Source organism: Ranitomeya imitator, chromosome 3 (assembly GCF_032444005.1).
Source record: "Ranitomeya imitator isolate aRanImi1 chromosome 3, aRanImi1.pri, whole genome shotgun sequence".
In the NCBI taxonomy this organism is placed as follows: domain Eukaryota; kingdom Metazoa; phylum Chordata; class Amphibia; order Anura; family Dendrobatidae; genus Ranitomeya; species Ranitomeya imitator.
The window spans coordinates 348695396-348715939 of NC_091284.1; positions in this window are offsets into that span (position 1 = coordinate 348695396).

Sequence of the window (20544 nt, forward strand, 5' to 3'; positions counted from 1 at the left end):
ATTTCTTTTGGGGGAGGCGTTTCGCGTTTGGTAAAATTGATGAAGCGTTTTTATTCTTCGGGTCAGTACGATTACAGCGATACCTCATTTATATCATTTTTTTATCTTTTGGCGCTTTTATACGATAAAAACTATTTTATAGAAAAAATAATTATTTTTGCATCGCTTTATTCTGAGGACTATAACTTTATTTTTTTGCTGATGATGCTGTATGGCGGCTTGTTTTTTGGGGGACAAGATGACGTTTTCAGCGGTACCATGGTTATTTATATTTGTCTTTTTGATCACGTGTTATTCTACTTTTTGTTCGGTGGTATGTCTGCAACTTGAGATTCTGATTTGGCTTTTATGCTTGGTCATATGACAAGACTCGTTAAATGGTTGATTCTGACTTTTAGAATTGCTACTTCCAAAAGGTGGCACTAGAGTTTTAGTTCTATTCCTCCCTGAAGGCAATTTGCATATTTAATTTCCCAAAGGAGCATGCATGGCATATATTAGTCTCCTCAATCTGACATGCCAGGCCTGACTTGTCACTCTCCACAAGGAGAAACGTTACCCCTTCGATGCATTTCTCTTTTGTTTATTCACCTTGCATTTTCTTAAGTGATGCTAATAAACCACTTTTATTTTTTAAAGCATTCTGACTTTGCAGCATTTTTTCCCATACCTGCCTAGAACTTTTACACATTACTGTATGTTCCCAATTAAGCCATTTATTGCTATCGCAGTTGAGCTGCTGGAAATAACCTGTATGGCTTAGAACAAATAATCTTTATTGTTTCCCTTTGTATTTTAAGGTAGGTAGTTGTTTAAGCCAAAAACATTTGATTACAGTCTTCCTAAATATTAAAGGGAACCCGTCACCAGAAAAAAAAAGCTATTAATCTGCAGATGCGGGTTTAATCTAAAGGTTAATATCTTTATTAACCTGCCAAGTATCTGCACTTAGATGAGCAGTGCATGAAGGGAACATTATTTCCCCCAGCAGCGTTGGGGCAGGTTCAGTCACCACTTTTAGTGTACAGAGCAGCGGCTGTAACGGTGTCCTCCGCCCTGACTGACAGCCGGCCACAATTTAGAGCCAGTGTTGGTCAGGGCTGGGGGCTCGGTTACAGCTCCCCCCCCCCCCATGACTAAAACTGGAATGCCGCTAGGGGGAATAAAGGTGATTTCCTCATGCAGCTTTGGGCTAAGTGAGGATAGCGGTCAGATTAGTAATGCTATTAACCTGAAGATTAACCCCATACCTGCTGGCTAATAGCATTTTTTCTGGAGTCAGGTTCCCATTAATACCGAATGAAAAATATCTATTAGGCTTTGTTCGCACCTCAGATGTTATCTATGCCTGGAATGTTTCGTTCTGCTGGTGGAAGATTGCTGCATATCGATTTACTCACTTTTATATATGTAGGCAGTGTCCCCTATGGGGCACACACTGTAAATTCTCAATAAGGATGGTTTTGGAGGAACATAGAGAGAACATATGAACTCCTTGTAGATGGTGCTCTTGGTATTTGATATCAGAATCTCAATGAGTTTTTCGTCAGGTTCTACACCAAGCTAATCATTTATAGTGGGTTGTTCCGTAACTTTAACACTACTCGTTAAAAAACTGTTTATTTACATACATATTTCATGCAATGCACCTGATCAATTTGCCATGGTAATTCGCTCGTTTCAAGAGAAATCCTGTCCTCTTTTGCTACTTTTTCAAAACAGTAGGCTGGTAGAATGGGATCTTTTTAAAGGGGTTATCCAGGACTATTCTTTTTTTTTTTTTTTTTACCACAGGTCTAAGAACTAGCATGCAGGTAGTTATTAACCAAAATGTCTACAAAGTTTTGTGGTTTTGTGTTCTCCCCACATTACTTCTACAGTATATTATTATTCAGTTTTAGATATTGCAACCCTCAACCTATTGTCTCCATCCCCACCATCCTGTAGAATGTAAGCCCCCAAGGGCAGGGTCCTCGCCCCTCTGTATCAGTCTGTCATTGTTAGTTTGCTTACTGTAAGTGATATCTGTAATTTGTATGTGACCCCTTCTCATGTACAGCACCATGGAATCAATGGTGCTATATAAATAAGTAATAATAATATATTGATCCTACAGGTAGGTCATCAGTATCAGACTGGTGGGGGTCTGAACAATTTGCTGTTCTCCGTGATGGCGGCAGCTGGATGTCAGTTGCAAAGCTAAATAGCACCACTCTGTGTAGTGGCCACTCGCGAGTACTGCAGATTCCGCTCCTATTCATTTCACTAGAGCAGATATGCAGTATCCGACAACATCAACTACTCAGTTAATGGGACGATTTCGTTCACTCCCCCACTCAAAAAAAAAAAAAAAAATCACCAGTAAGTCGATGGGAAAAAAGGAATATGTTATGTTTTTTTTTTTTTGTTTTGTTTTGTTTTTTTTGTAATAGCGTTGAAAAATAAAGGCATATTTTAAAAACTTACGACTTTTTATTCTTTTGCTTCTTAGACTTTTAGCTGGTAGTACTTTAAAAAAGCTGTAGAAAATACTATTTACCTAATCTTTGTATCCCTTTTCCTGGTCAAAGCTTTCAAAATAGTAAATAATTGGTAAGCAACAGATGACTTTTAGCAATGTTTTTATATTGGATATATTTGACAAGGAATTGGAAATTGTCCGACTGATCCTCCTTTTAAATGTTAGTGTATGTGTACAAGTTAGGGTAAGTATTTGGAGCAGCATCTCTAAGCAGGAAAAACGATGAGTACAATGCACATGTTTTTGACATACGATTTTGGTGCACATTTTCCCCCACTCATTAGTATGGGTGAAATCTGCAGCAAAAGCATTGAAAGAATTGACATTATGTTAATTTAAATCTGCACCAAACCTGCAAGTCACAAATGAGTAATGTGTGCATGAGACTTCAGGATTTTCATTTACTTTGGCATCAGGAAACCCTTCAGGATTTGCGACAAATCTGCAACATCTGCACAGGCCCTTACATATAAGTGTGTAAATATACAACACATTGTGCAGAAAACCAATGCTGGTTAAATGAATCTAATTTTGGTACAAATCCAATATCAATAAGACAAATTAAAAGCCAACACAGACAACATGATCACTAGGTAAATTGGTGGGTGCAATATGCCAGACAATTGGAACATGCTCAATAAGTTTAAGTAAGCATCCAGTATATACTTGTTAGGCAGAGTGAGAAACAAGGTGTATACAGGACGAATTTATGGCTCTACAAAACGAAATGGATAAGAAAAATGTAACGTGATCAATGACATTTTACAGCTAGGATATTGTCTATGTTCAAATTATATTACCTCCATTGAATCTTAACAGCTGGATCCAAATGTGGAGTGGTTTCTACAAATGATGAGTTAATATTTATAATTTACTTTCAGGTTTCTGTTTTATAGTATAATTTCACAGAAAGAACCAATTTACCAATATGGCTGTTAATCCCTTTTACATCTACTCCATTTTTTTTTTTTTTGTGTTTTATTTTTCCTTCACTCTAGCCATGAGGGTTTGCTCAAAACTACACTTCAGCCCACAAAAAGACCAACACCATTAATTTTACCATGTAAAGTACTAAAAAAAAATATCTTTTATTATTCATGTTAATGTTATATCCACTGTACCAAATTTATAAAAGTTTGTTATGCCATTTAACAAATTAAAAAAAGTTTGTAAAATAGGTTTCTATTTCTGTTCATAAGAGGCTTTTAAGGTCCTGTTTTTTGTGAAATGATCTGTAAATTGTACTAGTGCAATTTTAGTGTACATATGTTTTAATTGCTGTAATGGTTTTGTAGGTAACATAATGATCAAAATCTAAACGTTATGACTTTCTATTTTTGTTCTTGCACCGTTTATTTTGCAGGTTAAATATTGATATTTTTCTGATTTTTACTTTGTGCAATAGTCAATATTTTAATTTGAAATATGGGGAAAAAAGGGGTGATTTTATTTGTGGCGTGTGTGTATATGTGTGCGTGTGTGTAATGTATGTGTGTGTGTATGTGTGTATATATATATATATATATATATATATATATATATATTATAGCGGTATTTAATCCATGGCGCTTTACATGTGAGGAGGGGTATACATAATAAAAACAAGTACAATAATCTTGAACAATACAAGCCACAGCTGGTACAGGAGGAGAGAGGACCCTGCCCGCGAGGGCTCACAATCTACATGAGATGGGTGAGAATACAGCAGGTGAGGATAGAGCTGGTCGTGCAGTGGTTTGGTTGATCGGTGGTTACTGCTGGTTGTAGGCTTGCCGGAAGAGGTGGGTCTTCAGGTTCTTTTTGAAGGTTTCGATGGTAGGTGAGAGTCTGATATGTTGTGGTAGAGAGTTCCAGAGTAGGGGTGATGCGCGAGAGAAATCCTGTATGCGATTGTGGGAAGAGGAGATAAGAGGGGAGTAGAGAAGGAGATCTTGTGAGGTTCGGAGGTTGCGTGCAGGAAAGTACCGGGAGACGAGTTCACAGATGTATAGAGGAGGCAGGTTGTGGATGGCCTTGTATGTCATTGTTAGGGTTTTGTACTGGAGTCTCTGGGTAATGGGGAGCCAGTGAAGGGATTGACAGAGGGGAGAGGCCGGGGAATAGTGGGGGGACAGGTGGATTAGTCGGACAGCTGAGTTTAGAATAGATTGGAGGGGTGCGAGAGTGTTAGAGGGGAGGCCACAGAGCAGGTGGTTACAGTAATCGAGGCGGGAGATGATGAGGGCATGGACTAGGGTTTTGCAGATTCTTGGTTTAGGAATGTACGGATCTGTTAAATATTTTTGAGTTGAAGGCGGCAGGAAGTGGAAAGGGCTTGGATATGTGGTTTGAAGGAGAGATCAGTGTAAAGGATTACCCCGAGGCAACGAGCTTGTGGGACTGGGGAGAGTGGGCAGCCGTTTACTGTAATGGATAGGTTCATTGGGGGAGTCGCGTGAGATGGGGGAAAGACAATGAATTCTGTTTTGTCCATGTTAAGTTTTAGAAATCTAGCGGAGTAGAAGGATGAAATAGCGGATAGACATTGAGGGATTCTGGTTAGTAGGGTGGTGATATCTGGTCCAGAGATGTAGATCTGTGTGTCATCAGCATAGAGATGATACTGAAAACTGTGAGATTCTATGAGCTGACCCAGGCAAAAAATGTAAATGGAGAAGAGCAGGTGCCCTAGAACTGAACCTTGCGGGACTCCGACAGATAGGGGGTGAGGTGAGGAGGTGGTGTGTGAATTTGAGACGCTGAATGTTCGGTTAGTTAGGTATGACAAGATCCAGGATAGGGCCAAGTCTGTGATGCCAAGGGATGAGAGGGTCTGTAGTAATAGGGAATGGTCCACGTGCCAAAGGCAGAGGACAGGTCCAGGAGGAGGCGGATAGAGTAGTGTCGCTTGCTCTTGGCGGTTAATAGGTCATTGGTAACCTTAGGGCAGTTTCAGTGGAGTGGTGTGATCAGAAGCCTGATTGTAAGCGGTCGAAGAGGGAGCAGGAAGATAGATGGGAGGACAGTTCAAGATTGACGTGTTCCAGTAGTTTTGAAGCATAGGGGAGAAGTGATATAGGGCGATAGCTAGATACAGAGGATGGGTCAAGAGAGGGCTTTTTGAGGATAGGTGTGATTGAGGCATGTTTGAAGCTTGAGGGGAAAACACCAATTGTTAGTGATAGGTTGAAGAGATGAGTAAGGGTGTGTGTCCACGTTCAGGATTGCATCAGGATTTGGTCAGGATTTTTCATCAGTATTTGTAAGCCAAAACCAGGAGTGGAACAATTAGAGGAAAAGTATAATAGAAACATATGCTCCACTTTTGCATTTATCACCCACTCCTGGTTTTGGCTTGCAAATACTGATGAAAAATCCTGACCAAATCCTGATGCAATTCTGAACGTGGACACATACCCTTAGAGTTGGGATGAAAACTGGCGAGGTTTGGCATGAAGTGGGAAGGGATTGGGTCAAGTGCACAGGTGGTGAGATGCGATCTTGAGAGTAGAGTGGAGAGTTGATCTTCTGTAATGGTGGAGAAGTTGGTTTTGGAGTTGGAGGGCTGGGTAGTTGGGAGGAAGGGCTCTGGGGGTTGTCGACTAAAACTGTCTCTGATTATCTCAATCTGCTTGAAAAATGAGGCAAAGTCTTCATCTGAGATGAGTGGGGAGGGAGGAGGTGCTGGGGGACGGAGGAGAGAGTTGAAGGTGTTGAATAACTGTTTTGGGTTGTGAGACAGGGAGGATATGAGAGATGAGAAGTAGGTTTGTTTTGCTGTGGCGAGTGTGGTCTTGAAAGTAGTGAGGGACTGTTTGAATGCGATGGAGTGCTTGTTGGAGTGGGATCTTTTCCATCTCCGCTCAGCAGCCCTGGAAGCTCGCCTCAGTTCTTTGGTGAGGCTGGTGTGCCAGGGCTGTCTGTTGATTTTGCGAGCTTTGGTATGTGTGAGAGGGGCACGAGATTCCAAAGCTGCAGCTATTATGGTGTTATATAGAGCGGCAGCGTCATCCGCATTGTGTAGGGAACTTATGTCTGTGAGAGGGAGGAGGGATTCAGAGAGTGAGTGTAGATCAAGGTGTTTAATATTTCTGCGAGGGATATATACATATATATACATACATACATATATGAAAAAGTTTAAGCACCCCTATTAATCTTAAGCTTAATGTTTTATAAAAATGGTTTTTTTGCAATAGCGATTTCAGTTTCATATATCTAATAACTGTTGGACACAGTAATGTTTCTGCCTTGAAATGAGGCTTATTGTACTAACAGAAAAGGTGCAATCTGCATTCAAACAAAATTTGACAGGTAAGTATGGGCACCCCACCAGAAAAGTGACATTAATATTTGGTAGATCCTCCTTTTGCAAAAATAACAGCCTCTAGTTGCTTCCTGTAGCTTTTAATGAGATCCTGGATGAAGGTATTTTTGACCATTCCTCTTTACAAAACAATTCCAGTTCAGTTAAGTTTGATGGTCGCCGAGCATGGACAGTGCTCTTCAAATAATCCCACAGATGTTCAATGATATTCAGGTCTGCTTAAGCTTCAGATTAATAGGGGTGCCCAAACTTTTTCATATAACTGTATATATACTGTATGTATTGTATATGTGTGTATATACAGTATATATGTGTATGTATATCTACACATGTCTGGTTGGTAGGTGATCAAATAATTATTTTGCATTTTAATACATTAAGGGGAACCTGTCAGCAGGATTGTCTACAAACAGTGTCAAGTCGGTGCTATTAAAATGATACCTTGATTGAGGAAATCCGTCTTGTTGTTTATTTAATCTATATTTTTAGTTAGTGATATGCCTGTGCATTGGGGCGGCCTGTGGGGTGTTCATGTGCTGTGATTAGGTATTTATAATGCAGGCTGAAGACAGGTCACTGTCCCTCAGGGACCTGCCCCCTAGTTTGCATAATGAAAACCTGTACATACTGAAGGAAAAAAAAAAACCTGCAGGCAGGTGCCAGCCATGGCACCTGCGCTGCAGCATAATCGCATGTTTAGTGTCCTAGTAATAACTGTTCTTGATGTTATTGAGAAAGTACAAAAAAAAATCTATTTGAAAATGCCACTTGCCACTCCTGCGCAGTAGCAGCTATCGGTGTGTGTATAGAGATCCGATGCCTGCTATTCCGTAGGTGCTGGTGGCGCTATCTTGCTGGTCAAATGAGTCCAAAATGTAACATTTTGGTATAAATTCCACTACCTGTGTTTGGAGGAGGAAAGATAACTAAAACCCCAAGAACACCGTCTCAACCGTGAAGCATGGTGGAGGAAACATTCTTTGGGGTTGATTTTCTGCAAAGGGAACAAGACAACTGCCCTGTTTTGAAGAGAGGATGATCTGAAAGTCCTGCAATATAAATACTTTGGTTTTTTTTTGTTTATGTATATGTGTATATAAAATATATATATATATATATATATATATATATATATATATATATATATATATATATACACACACACACGTCCAAAAGTAGGTGGACAGAAAATAACATTTATTTTGATTTATTATTTATTTTGAATTTTTATTCTGTTTAAACCAGAGTGTTATGTGACACAAAATAGTTAATAAATAACATTTCCTCATGTATACTTTACATCACCACAATTTTGGAAACAAAATTTTTTTTGCTAGGAAGTTATAAGGGCTAAAATTTGATCAGCGATTTCTCATTTTTACAGCAAAATTTACAAAACCATTTTTTTTAGGGACCACCTCACATTTGAAGTCGGTTTGAGGGGTCTATACGGCTGAAATACCCAAAAGTGACACCATTCTAAAAACCTTGGCTAGATGAAGAGAATGGGGCATCAGACTGCGCTGCTCGCCTGTCAGGATAATGTACCAGAGAAGTCCAAATAGAAGTAATAGAGAATAGACTTTATTTCTACGCGTTTCGTGGTGATCACACCACTTCCTCAGGACAGTCTATACACATACACATACAGGGTCTTGTATTTATAGCAAAAGAAGGCACATGTAGACGCCTCTTTTCAAAGGAAAAAAAAAACACAAACAAGAAACACCACACCCAGTGGGTGGGGAATCTGACTTAAACACATATTCAAACATATATGTACATCATAAAACACACGAAACAATCATAAAATATAATTGAGTAAAGCACTTAAAACCATTGCTCATACATGTAAAAAATCTAAATACAAAAAAAACACATTAAAAAGAGTAGTTAAGCAAATAAATAACTTTTACAAGCTGGGCGAGTGCTAGAACCTACAGTGTTAAAACATTTATTCTTTGTCAGCACCCTGCTACTGATGTTTTGAACCATTGAGCCATGGGTGGATTTGATTGGATTGTTTTGTATGGTGGTAGTTTCACAAGAGTCTGTGAAATCAGAGATAACGAAAGAAGAAAAAAAAAAAAAAAACTGAGAATTATTTTTTATTTTTATTTTTTCCCTTCAATTGAACAAATCAGTTGTTTCGTTGAGTCCATGGGGATTTATGGTATTCAGCTTGTGAATCCAGAAGATCTCTTTTCTGTTGAGAGTCTGGACTCGATTAGGATTATCAAGGGGGACATGGTCAATAGGGATCACCCTGAAGGATATCCTTTTGTTGTGATACATTGCATAATGCCTGGAAAGGCCATGCTGTAAAAATCCTTCTTTTATATTATACCTGTGTGAGTTTATTCTTTTATGCAGCTGTTGCGTTGTCCTGCCCACATATAATTTCTTACATTTGCATATAATGACATAGATGACAAAACTGGATTGGCAAGTCAAATGGTATTTAATTTGAAACTCATCTGAATTTCCACTGTCTGATGAAAAAGTTTTTGCATCATGAATGATGCTTGAGCAACATAGGCATCTCGGGATGCCACATCTATAGGAGCCTTGTCTGGGCTTTTTTGTAGAGGGATTGAGATCCTCTTTTTTCTTTAGCCGGCTGGGGGCCAACATGTTTTTCAATGTTGGGGCCCTTCGAAACGTTATCAGGGGATTGCTAGGAAGAAGCTTCCCCAATATGGGATCATTAAGAAGTATGCCCCAATGTTTTTTCAGAACCAGGCGAATTCTCTTGTTCTGGGCTGAAAAAGTGGTAATAAAATTGAAGCCGAACTTAGTATCAGATGCAGATTTTTTTGTTTTTATATTATTAGAGATTAAGTCTATCTGTTCTATTTTTTTGCTTTCAGAGAAGGCTCTATGGATCAATTTTTTGGGGTAACTTCTCTCAAGAAATCTATGTGATAAAACTTTTGATTGGTTAATGAAATCTATATCCATACTGCAGTTCCTCTTAATTCTTTTATATTGGTTGAGTGGAATATTCCTCAACCATTTGGTGTAGTGTCCACTTTGATAATGGACATAACTTAGCATCCACAGGTTTGAAGTAGGTTCTTGTATGAATTTTTATATGGTCATGAAAAAAAGTGAGGTCAAGGAAGCCAACTGTGTCAGGGTTTACTACAGGGGTGAAACCCAAACCCCAGGTGTTGTCTTCAATGCTCCTGAGGAATGACCCCACATCATCGTTTGAATTATCATAAATAAAGAATAAATCATCTGTGTAACGTTTGTAAATGATGATGTTGGGTGCATGTATACTGCTGTATATGAAAATGGACTCGAAGATGGCCATAAACAAATTTGCATAAGTTGGCGCCATCTTCGAGCCCATTGCGGTCCCAAGTATCTGATGGTATAGAGTATCTTGAAAGGTAAAAAAATTATTATGGAGTATGAACTGCATGCTTTCATATAAAAAATCTTTTTGTCTAGGTGTCAAACGTGGATCAATGTCTATGAAGGTTTTAAAACACACCAGTCCCAAATCATGTGGGATGCTGGAATAGAGGGCGGATACATCCATGGAAATAAAAACAAAAGTGTTCTTCCATGGGATGTCCTTCGTAAGTCGTATTAGATGACTAGAGTCCCTCAAGTGACTGTGTAGTTGGTCTACATGTGTGTGCATCACTACATCCACATAATTTGCAAGGTTTGATGTCAGGGACCCTATCCCTGAAATTATGGGTCTGAGCAGATAGAAAAAATAAAAAAAGATAGGAAATTGGCCGCATGATTTGGGACTGGTGTGTTTTAAAACCTTCATAGACATTGATCCACGTTTGACACCTAGACAAAAAGATTTTTTATATGAAAGCATGCAGTTCATACTCCATAATAATTTTTTTACCTTTCAAGATACTCTATACCATCAGATACTTGGGACCGCAATGGGCTCGAAGGTGGCGCCAACTTATGCAACTTTGTTTATGACCATCTTCGAGTCCATTTTCATATACAGCAGTATACATGCACCCAACATCATCATTTACAAACGTTACATAGATGATTTATTCTTTATTTATGATAATTCAAACGATGTGGGGTCATTCCTCAGGAGCATTGAAGACAACACCTGGGGTTTGGGTTTCACCCCTGTAGTAAACCCTGACACAGTTGACTTCCTTGACCTCACTTTTTTTCATGACCATATAAAAATTCATACAAGAACCTACTTCAAACCTGTGGATGCTAACAGTTATGTCCATTATCAAAGTGGACACTACACCAAATGGTTGATGAATATTCCACTCAACCAATATAAAAGAATCAAGAGGAACTGCAGTATGGATATAGATTTCATTAACCAATCAAAAGTTTTATCACATAGATTTCTTGAGAGAAGTTACCCCAAAAAATTGATCCATAGAGCCTTCTCTGAAAGCAAAAAAATAGAACAGATAGACTTACATACTGATAGGGATTCTAGATTGTGAGCCCCATCGGGGACAGTGATGACAATGTGCAAAACTGTAAAGCGCTGCGGAATATGTTAGCGCTATATAAAAATAAAGATTATTATTATTATTTATTACTTAATCTCTAATAATATAAAAACAAAAAAATCTGCATCTGATACTAAGTTCGGCTTCAATTTTATTACCACTTTTTCAGCCCAGAACAAGAGAATTCGCCTGGTTCTGAAAAAACATTGGGGCATACTTCTTAATGATCCCATATTGGGGAAGCTTCTTCCTAGCAAATCCCCTGATAACGTTTCGAAGGGCCCCAACATTGAAAAACATGTTGGCCCCCAGCCGGCTAAAGAAAAAAGAGGATCTCAATCCCTCTACAAAAAAGCCCAGACAAGGCTCCTATAGATGTGGCATCCCGAGATGCCTATGTTGCTCAAGCATCATTCATGATGCAAAAACTTTTTCATCAGACAGTGGAAATTCAGATGAGTTTCAAATTAAATACCATTTGACTTGCCAATCCAGTTTTGTCATCTATGTCATTATATGCGAATGTAAGAAATTATATGTGGGCAGGACAACGCAACAGCTGCATAAAAGAATAAACTCACACAGGTATAATATAAAAGAAGGATTTTTACAGCATGGCCTTTCCAGGCATTATGCAATGTATCACAACAAAAGGATATCCTTCAGGGTGATCCCTATTGACCATGTCCCCCTTGATAATCCTAATCGAGTCCAGACTCTCAACAGAAAAGAGATCTTCTGGATTCACAAGCTGAACACCATAAATCCCCATGGACTCAACGAAACAACTGATTTGTTCAATTGAAGGGAAAAAATAAAAATAAAAAATAATTCTCAGGGTTTTTTTTTTTTTCTCTCCTTTTTTCTTCTTTTCAGTTATCTCTTTGATTTCACAGACTCTTGTGAAACTACCACCAAACAAAACAATCCAATCAAATCCACCCATGGCTCAATGGTTCAAAACATCAGTAGCAGGGTCCTGACAAAGAATAAATGTTTTAACACTGTAGGTTCTAGCACTCGCCCAGCTTGTAAAAGTTATTTATTTGCTTAACTACTCTTTTTAATGTGTTTTTTTTGTATTTAGATTTTTACATGTATGAGCAATGGTTTTAAGTGCTTTACTCAATTATATTTTATGATTGTTTCGTGTGTTTTATGATGTACATATATGTTTGAATATGTGTTTAAGTCAGATTCCCCACCCACTGGGTGTGGTGTTTCTTGTTTGTGTTTTTTTTTTTTCCTTTGAAAAGAGGCGTCTCCATGTGCCTTCTTTTGCTATAAATACAAGACCCTGTATGTGTATGTGTATAGACTGTCCTGAGGAAGTGGTGTGATCACCACGAAACGCGTAGAAATAAAGTCTATTCTCTATTACTTCTATTTGGACTTCTCTGGTACATTATCCTGACAGGCGAGCAGCGCAGTCTGATGCCCCATTCTCTTCATCTAGCCAAGGATCATCACATCGGGGCTTGCAGCAGCCGCCAATGCTAAGTGCAGTGGTTGTGTCTTACACAACCATAATAGGTGAGTGAATTCATACTATCTCTCGAATATTCCCTTTATCTCGGATAAGACCCTATGTGCGCTCTATATTCCTTCTAGCTACCATTCTAAAAACTGCACCCCTCAAGGTGCTGAAAACCACATTCAAGACGTTTATTAACCCTTCAGGTGTTTCACAGCAGCAGAAGCAACATGGAAGGAAAAAATGAACATTTAACTTTTTAGTCACAAAAATGATCTTTTAGCAAAAAGTTTTTATTTTTCCAAGGGTAAAAGGAGAAAGTGGACCCCGAAAATTGTTGTCCAATTTGTCCTGAGTACGCTGAAACCTCATATGTGGGGGTAAACCACTGTTTAGGCACATGTCTGAGCTCGGATGAGAAGTAGTGACGTTTTGGAATGCAGACTTTGATGGAATGGTCTGTGGGCGTCATGTTGTGTTTGTAAAGCCCCTGATGTACCTAAACAGTAGAAACACCCCACAAGTGACCCCATTTTGGAAACTAGACCCCCAAGAAACTTATCTAGATGTTTGTTGAGAACGTTGAACCCCAAAACCATGTTTGATAAATCTTCCCCTTCATAACTCTATTACACATACTGTCCACCTACTTTTGGACCACCCTGTGTTGTGTGTGTGTATATATATATATATATATATATATATATACACACAATGAAACTCCTGTATTATATAGTCATTACTATAGTCATACTTTATAACACCAGCTTGAAAAATGGTTATAAATTCCGAAATGTTGGCCTACTGAAATGTATGTTCAGTAAATGCACTCAATACTTGGTCGGGGCTCCTTTTGAATCAATTACTGCATCAATGCAGCATGGCATGGAGGCAATCAGCCTGTGGCATGGTTGAGGTGTTATGGAAAACCCAGGTTACTTTGATAGCAGACTTCATTGTTGGGTCTGGTGTCTCTCATCTTCCTCTTGACAATACCCCATAGATTCTATATGGCATTAAGGTCTGTAGAGTCTGCTGGCCAATCAAGCACAGTGATACTGTTGTTTTGAAACCAGGTGTTGGTACTTTTGGTCATGTGGACAGGTACCAAGTCCTGCTGCAGAATTAAATTTTCATCTCAAAAAAGCTTGTCCGCAAAGAGAAGCATGAAGTGCTCTTAAAATTTCTTGGTAGACTGCTGCGCTGACTTTGGTCTTGGTAAAACACAGTGGACCTACACCAGCAGATGACATGGTTCCCCAATCCATTACTGATTGTGCGAACTTCACACTGGACCTCAAACAACTTGGATTGAGGCCTCTCCATTCTTCCTCCACACTCTGGGACCTTGATTTCCAATTGAAATGCAAGATTTACCTTCATCTGAAAATAACACCTTGGACCACTGAGCAACAGTCCAGTTCTTTTTCTTCTTGGCCCAGGTAAGACGCTTCTTGCATTATCTGTTGGTCATGAGTGGCTTGTTACAAGGAATGCGACACTTGTAGCCCACAGATACGACTGTGCGTGGTGGCTCATAAAGCAATGACTCCAGCAGCAGTCCACTCCTTGTGATTCTCCCCCAAATTTTTAATGGCCTTTTCTTAACAATCCTTTTAAGGCTGCGGTTATCCCGGTTGCTTGTGCACCTTTTTCTACCACACTTTTTCCTTCCACTCAACTTTCCATTAATATACTTGGATACAACACTTTGTGAACAGCCAGCTTCTATAGCAATGACCTATTGTGGCTTACCCTCCTTGTGGAGTGCAGTGACTGCCGTCTGGACATCTGTCAAGTCGGCAATCTTCCCTGTGGTTGTGAGCCTAATGAAACAGCCTAAGGGACCTTTTTAAATGCTAAGGAAGCCATTGCAGGTGTTTTTGTTAATTATTCTAATCTACTGAGATAATGACTTTTGGGTTTTCATTGGCCGTAAGCCATAATCATCAATATTAACAGAAATAAACACTTGAAATAGACCACTCTGTATTGACTCTATTAAAGGGAACCTGTCACCCCGTTTTTTTAGTAGGAGATAAAAATACCGTTAAATAGGGCCTGAGCTGTGCTTTACAATAGGGTATTTTTGTCCCCTGATTCCCTGCCTATGCTGCCGAAATACCTTGCAAAAGTGGCCTTTTTCGCCTGTCAATCAGGCTGGTCAGGTCGGATGGGCGTGGTCACAGCGCTGTTTCTCCCCCACATCTTGCTTATGTTCCCGTTGGTGGCGTAGTGCTTCTCGCATGCGCAAGTGGCGAATGCACTGCGCAGCTGTAGAAAAAGAGCGCGCTCGCCGCTATTCAGCGGTTTCTCGATGGGCGCGGCCATATTCCTGAGGCAGCGCGTGCGCAGATGGAGTCTCCTGCTTCCCGGGGCTTCAGGAAAATGGCCGCGGGATGCCGCGCGTGCGCAGATGGACATCGCGGCGGCCATTTTCCTGAAGCCGAGATTCGAACTCGGCTTCAGGAAAATGTCCGCCGCGATGTCCATCTGCGCACGCGCGGCATCCCGCGGCCATTTTCCTGAAGCCCTGGGAAGCAGGAGACTCCATCTGCGCACGCGCGGCCTCAGGAAGATGGCCGTGCCCACCGAAAAACCGCTGAATATCGGCGAGTGCGCTCTTTTTCTACAGCTGCACAGTGCATTCGGCACTTGCGCATGCGAGAAGCACTACACCACCAACGGGAACATAAGCAAGATGTGGGGGAGAAACAGCGCTGTGACCACGCCCATCCGACCTGACCAGCCTGATTGACAGGCGAAAAAGGCCACTTTTGTAAGGTATTTCGGCAGCATAGGCAGGGAATCGGGACAAAAATACCCTATTGTAAAGCACAGCTCAGGCCCTATTTAACGGTATTTTTATCTCCTACTGAAAAAACGGGGTGACAGGTTCCCTTTAAGTTTCACTTTTTCCTGAGGGTAAAACAAAGACCAGGGACTATGAGCATTGGGACATATATAATTAATGCCGAATTACACCTCAACAAATTTTAGTAATCAACCAACACTTAATAAAAGGCATGCCCCCTGTTGAGGAAGCCAGAACGGCGAAACGGTGCTGTCGGGGTATCGGGGTACAGACACCAGGACTAATGCTTATGTAAGTAACATGATCTAGGTGAGGTATGGGTATTAGCATATGGTAATGCACCGATTTGCAATGGGCACTTGACAACTTCTATTATACTATAACATGGCTAGCACAACAAAGATTTATTGCACTGGGCATTTTTATAAAGTGGTGTTGGTTGATTACTAAAATTGTTGAGGTGTAATACGGCATTAATAATATATGTCCCGTTGCTCATAAATCCTGAGGGTAAACAAAGACCAGGCACTATGTGAAATTCCCTTGTTTTATTTTAAAATATATATGTGAAATAAATTATTGGATTTTAATAGTACGTTATTTGTTTTTGCCTCTTTCTCTGTGATACACATGGGGATTTGGTTAGTCATAAGTATTTGGAGGTTACAATTATACGATTGGACTTTTGAGATGTATAACAATTAAGTTAAAGATGACACATTTGCTTTGAATATTAGGTAAAGATAAATATATAGTCATGTTTTACATTTTAAAAATTATAAAAAGGAAAATGGGCCAGTGTAAAAGTTTGGGCACCCTGCATGGTTAGTACCTAATAGCACCCCTTTTGAAAGTATCAGTTAGTAGCCAGCCAAGAGTCTTTCAATTCTTGCTCTGAGGGATTTTGATTCATTCTTGGAAAATTCTTCCAGTTACAGTCATGGCCAAAAGTATTGACACCCCTGCAATTCTTTCAGATTATACTCATTTTGTTCCTGAAAATGATTGCAATCACAAATTCTTTGGTAGTATTATCTTCATTTAATTTGTCTTAAATGAAAAAACACAAAAGAGAATGAAGCAAAACATTGATCATTTCACACAAAACTCCAAAAATGGGCCAGACAAAAGTATTGGCACCCTCAGCCTAATACTTGGTTGCACAACCTTTAGCCAAAATAACTGCGACCAACCGCTTCCGGTAACCATCAATGAGTTTATTACAATGCTCTGCTGGAATTTTAGACCATTCTTCTTTGGCAAACTGCTCCAGGTCCCTGATATATGAAGGGTGCCTTCTCCAAACTGCCATTTTTAGATCTCTCCACAGGTGTTCTATGGGATTCATGTCTGGACTCATTGCTGGCCACCTTAGAAGTCTCCAGTCCTTTCTCTCCAAACATTTTCTAGTGCTTTTTGAAGTGTGTTTTGGGTCATTGTCCTGCTGGAAGACCCATGACCTCTGAGGGAGACTTAGCTTTCTCACACTGGGCCCTACATTATGCTGCAAAATTTGTTGGTAGTCTTCAGACTTCATAATGCCATGCACACGGTCAAGCAGTCCAGTTCCAGAGGCAGCAAGACACCTGCACATTACTAATACTATAGTTATACTTTCTGTGTGCTTATTTACAATATAATATTTGAAATAAAAAAAAAACATTTTTCCATGTAAAAAAAAAAAAAAAAGATTGAAAACTGGAGCAAGTTCAAAGAAAAGCAACCAGGCTGGTAAGCGGACTGCAAAGTATGCCTTATGAGAAATGGTTAAAGGATCTGGGAATGTTTACCTTGCAAAAAATAAGGTTGAGAAGAGATTTAATCCCTGTCTACAAATATCTGAAGGGACGTCACAGTGCAGAGCAGGAGTGGGCCATATCAGAGACCATGATTGTTGTGGAGGGCTTGACCAGAGGGCTGAAATTCTGCTCAGTATTAATATTACAATTGATAATTATTAATGTTATCAGTTAATATTGAGCAGAATTAAATATGCTGACGTCCTCCCATATACCATTTGAGCCAGCACACCCCCTTCTATATATCGTATGAGCATGCACAGCCACTATATAAATTAACAGCCCCCACACACAGCCCTCTATCTACCAAAAGAGCTCCCACACAGCCCCTGTATACCTAAGGACCTCCCTATGATCAGCAGGAGACCCACATAGCCTCCCCGTGATTAGCAGGCGACCCACATAGCCTCTCCAAGCCCAGCATGAGAAACCACATAGTCTCTCCATGCCCTAGATGAAACCCCAAATAGCCTCTCTGTGCCCAGCATGAAATCCCACATAGCCTCCACATGTCGAGCATGAATTGCCACACAGCCTCCTCATGTCCATCATGAAACCTCATATAGCTTCTTCATGTCCAACATGAGAACCACATGGCCTTCTCTCGTCCAGCACGAAACCCCCATAGTCTCCCTATGTCAGCCAAACATCACACATGAGAAAAAATACTAGCATCGCCCCTGTTCTGCCTCTGCTCTCCGATGCACTGACTACGCCGTGCACACAGCTGACGTGATAAAATGATCTGGTCACATCAACTGTCTCATGACGATTGGTGGAAGTGGCCCCTCCACCAATGCATTCACCGCCGTCTGCATCCCGAGTATGCAGCTAATGGAGACAGTGGGCAGCGGACAGGTTGCAGAGGGCATGGTGTGGCCCATCGGCCACTGTTTTGAGCCCCTTGGCTGTATCGGGCTGAACTGGAGCAGCCAGGGGGCCACACGTTGCCCAGTTGTGGTGTAGCGGGATCATACTTATTTTCACTTGCACATGGAAACATGAGATGTAAAGGAATGAAACAGAGAAGATACAGGTTAGATATTAGAAAAAACTTTTTTGACAGCATGATCAATGAGTGGAACAGGCTGCCAGGAGAGGTGTTGAATTCTCCGTCAATGGAAGTCTTCAATCAGGCTGGACAGACATCTGTCTGAGATGGTTTAGTGAATCTTGATTTGCGCGGGGGAGAGGTTGCAAGATGATCCCATGTCCCTTCCAACTCTAACATTCTATGACTATGGAAATCACAGGATTTAGATATTTTAATTGAATAAAATGGAAACACTTTTCAAGACATATCAATTTTTTTCAGTATTTATGACCACCACAAGTAGAAATACCTACACTTTCATGCCCTGACACCCTCTCATTGAGGTTTTTACCCGATATGAAATATTCTGTCACCCTGAATGCATTTGGGCACGCAAATCGGGAAGATTTGCTGCTGGAAGTTCCCTTTACAATTGCTAATGAAGTCCCAGATGTTTTTAATGGAAGACAACTCTGGAGTCGCTAGTCATGGTAGCATGTTTAGGCTCTGTGCACACGATGCAGATTTTGCTGTGGGTCCGCAGCAGTTTCCCATGAGTTTACAGTACACCTATGGGAAACCGAAAACGCTGTGCCCATGCTGCGGAAAAAAACGCATGGAAACTCCGGTTTACATTCCGCAGCGGTTTTACACCTGCTCCATAATAGAAAACCGCAGGTGTAAAACGCAGTGGAATCCTCACAAAAAACACGGTAAATCCGCATGAAAAACGTGTTTTTACCCTGCAGATTTATCAATTCTGTGGAAAAATCCGCAGAGGACCATTCTACCTGTGACATACTGTAAAGGGAATCTCGTGAGGTTTTTGCTATGTAATCTGAGAGCAGCATAATATAGGGTAAGAGCTTGATTCCAACAATATATCACTTACTAGACTGGTGCAGTTTTGATAGAATCTGTAGTTTATCAGTAGTAGATGTAGCAGTGGTCATAATACAATTCCAAATTTGATCCTTTCTGTACTGCAAGTGGACATCCCATACCATTTTGAAGGCGTTAAATATAAACTATCAGAATGCATTGGCATGACCATGAGCTACAAGGCATTTGTCCAACTCGTGTTTCACTGATTTTACGCCACCATTCTCAAAGGCTATCATGGTGCAGAGTAAGATAGCAATGGAGGTCTATCTCCAGCAATCACTTTTGTCTTTGACACAATGATAGCAAAAGTCTGGTTTAAAGACCACTGAGGTAACACCAAGAAGAGGCCTTCATGAGGGAATGTCACATCAGTCCCACAAACCATTATTATTAATCACAGAAATCATTTTGTCACAGTTGTACATAGGTGAGCTATGTCTGAACGGTGTGACCATGGATCTCAGTACAAGCAATGGTTGGTAGGTTACTCACTATCCTCTCTATTGCTTGACCAGCTGCACGTGGGTTATCCACCAGGAATATAGGTTCAGTGGTTGAACTTTTTAGTTAATTTATTGGTTATAGCTTGATAAATGATGAGGTAGAGATGTCCGAGAGGATGAAGGGACTCTGATGAGGAGTAGAAGATATAGGGTGTAGGATAGAGGTAACAGGAAAATCCTCTGCAGCTCTCATGCATGTTTCTGCCAAGATAGCACTGACCAGAAAGAAAAGATAACAAAACAAGTTACAGAGAGAAGAGCATGGTGGGGAAATTACAGCTACAATACATGAAAACATCTATATAATTGTCTAAGGGTCACTTCCGTCTTTCTGTCTGTCACAGATATTAATTGGTCGTGGCCTCTGTCTGTCCTGGAAATCCAAGTCGCTGATTGGTCGCGGCAAAACAGCCACGACCAATCAGCGACGGGCACAGTCCGGAAGAAAATGGCCGCTCCTTACTCCCCGCAGTCACTGCCTGGCGCCCGCATACTCCCCTCCACTCACCGCTCACACAGGGTTAATGCCGGACCGCGTTATGCCGCGGGTAACGTACTCCGTTACTGCCACTATTAACCCTGTGTGTCCCCAACCTTTTACTATTGATGCTGCCTATGCGGCATCAATAGTAAAAAAAAAATGTAATGTTGAAAATAATAATTTAAAAAAAAAACCTGCTATACTCACCCTCCATTGTCCGCTGAGCCATCTTCTGTTCCCGGCGATGCATTGCGA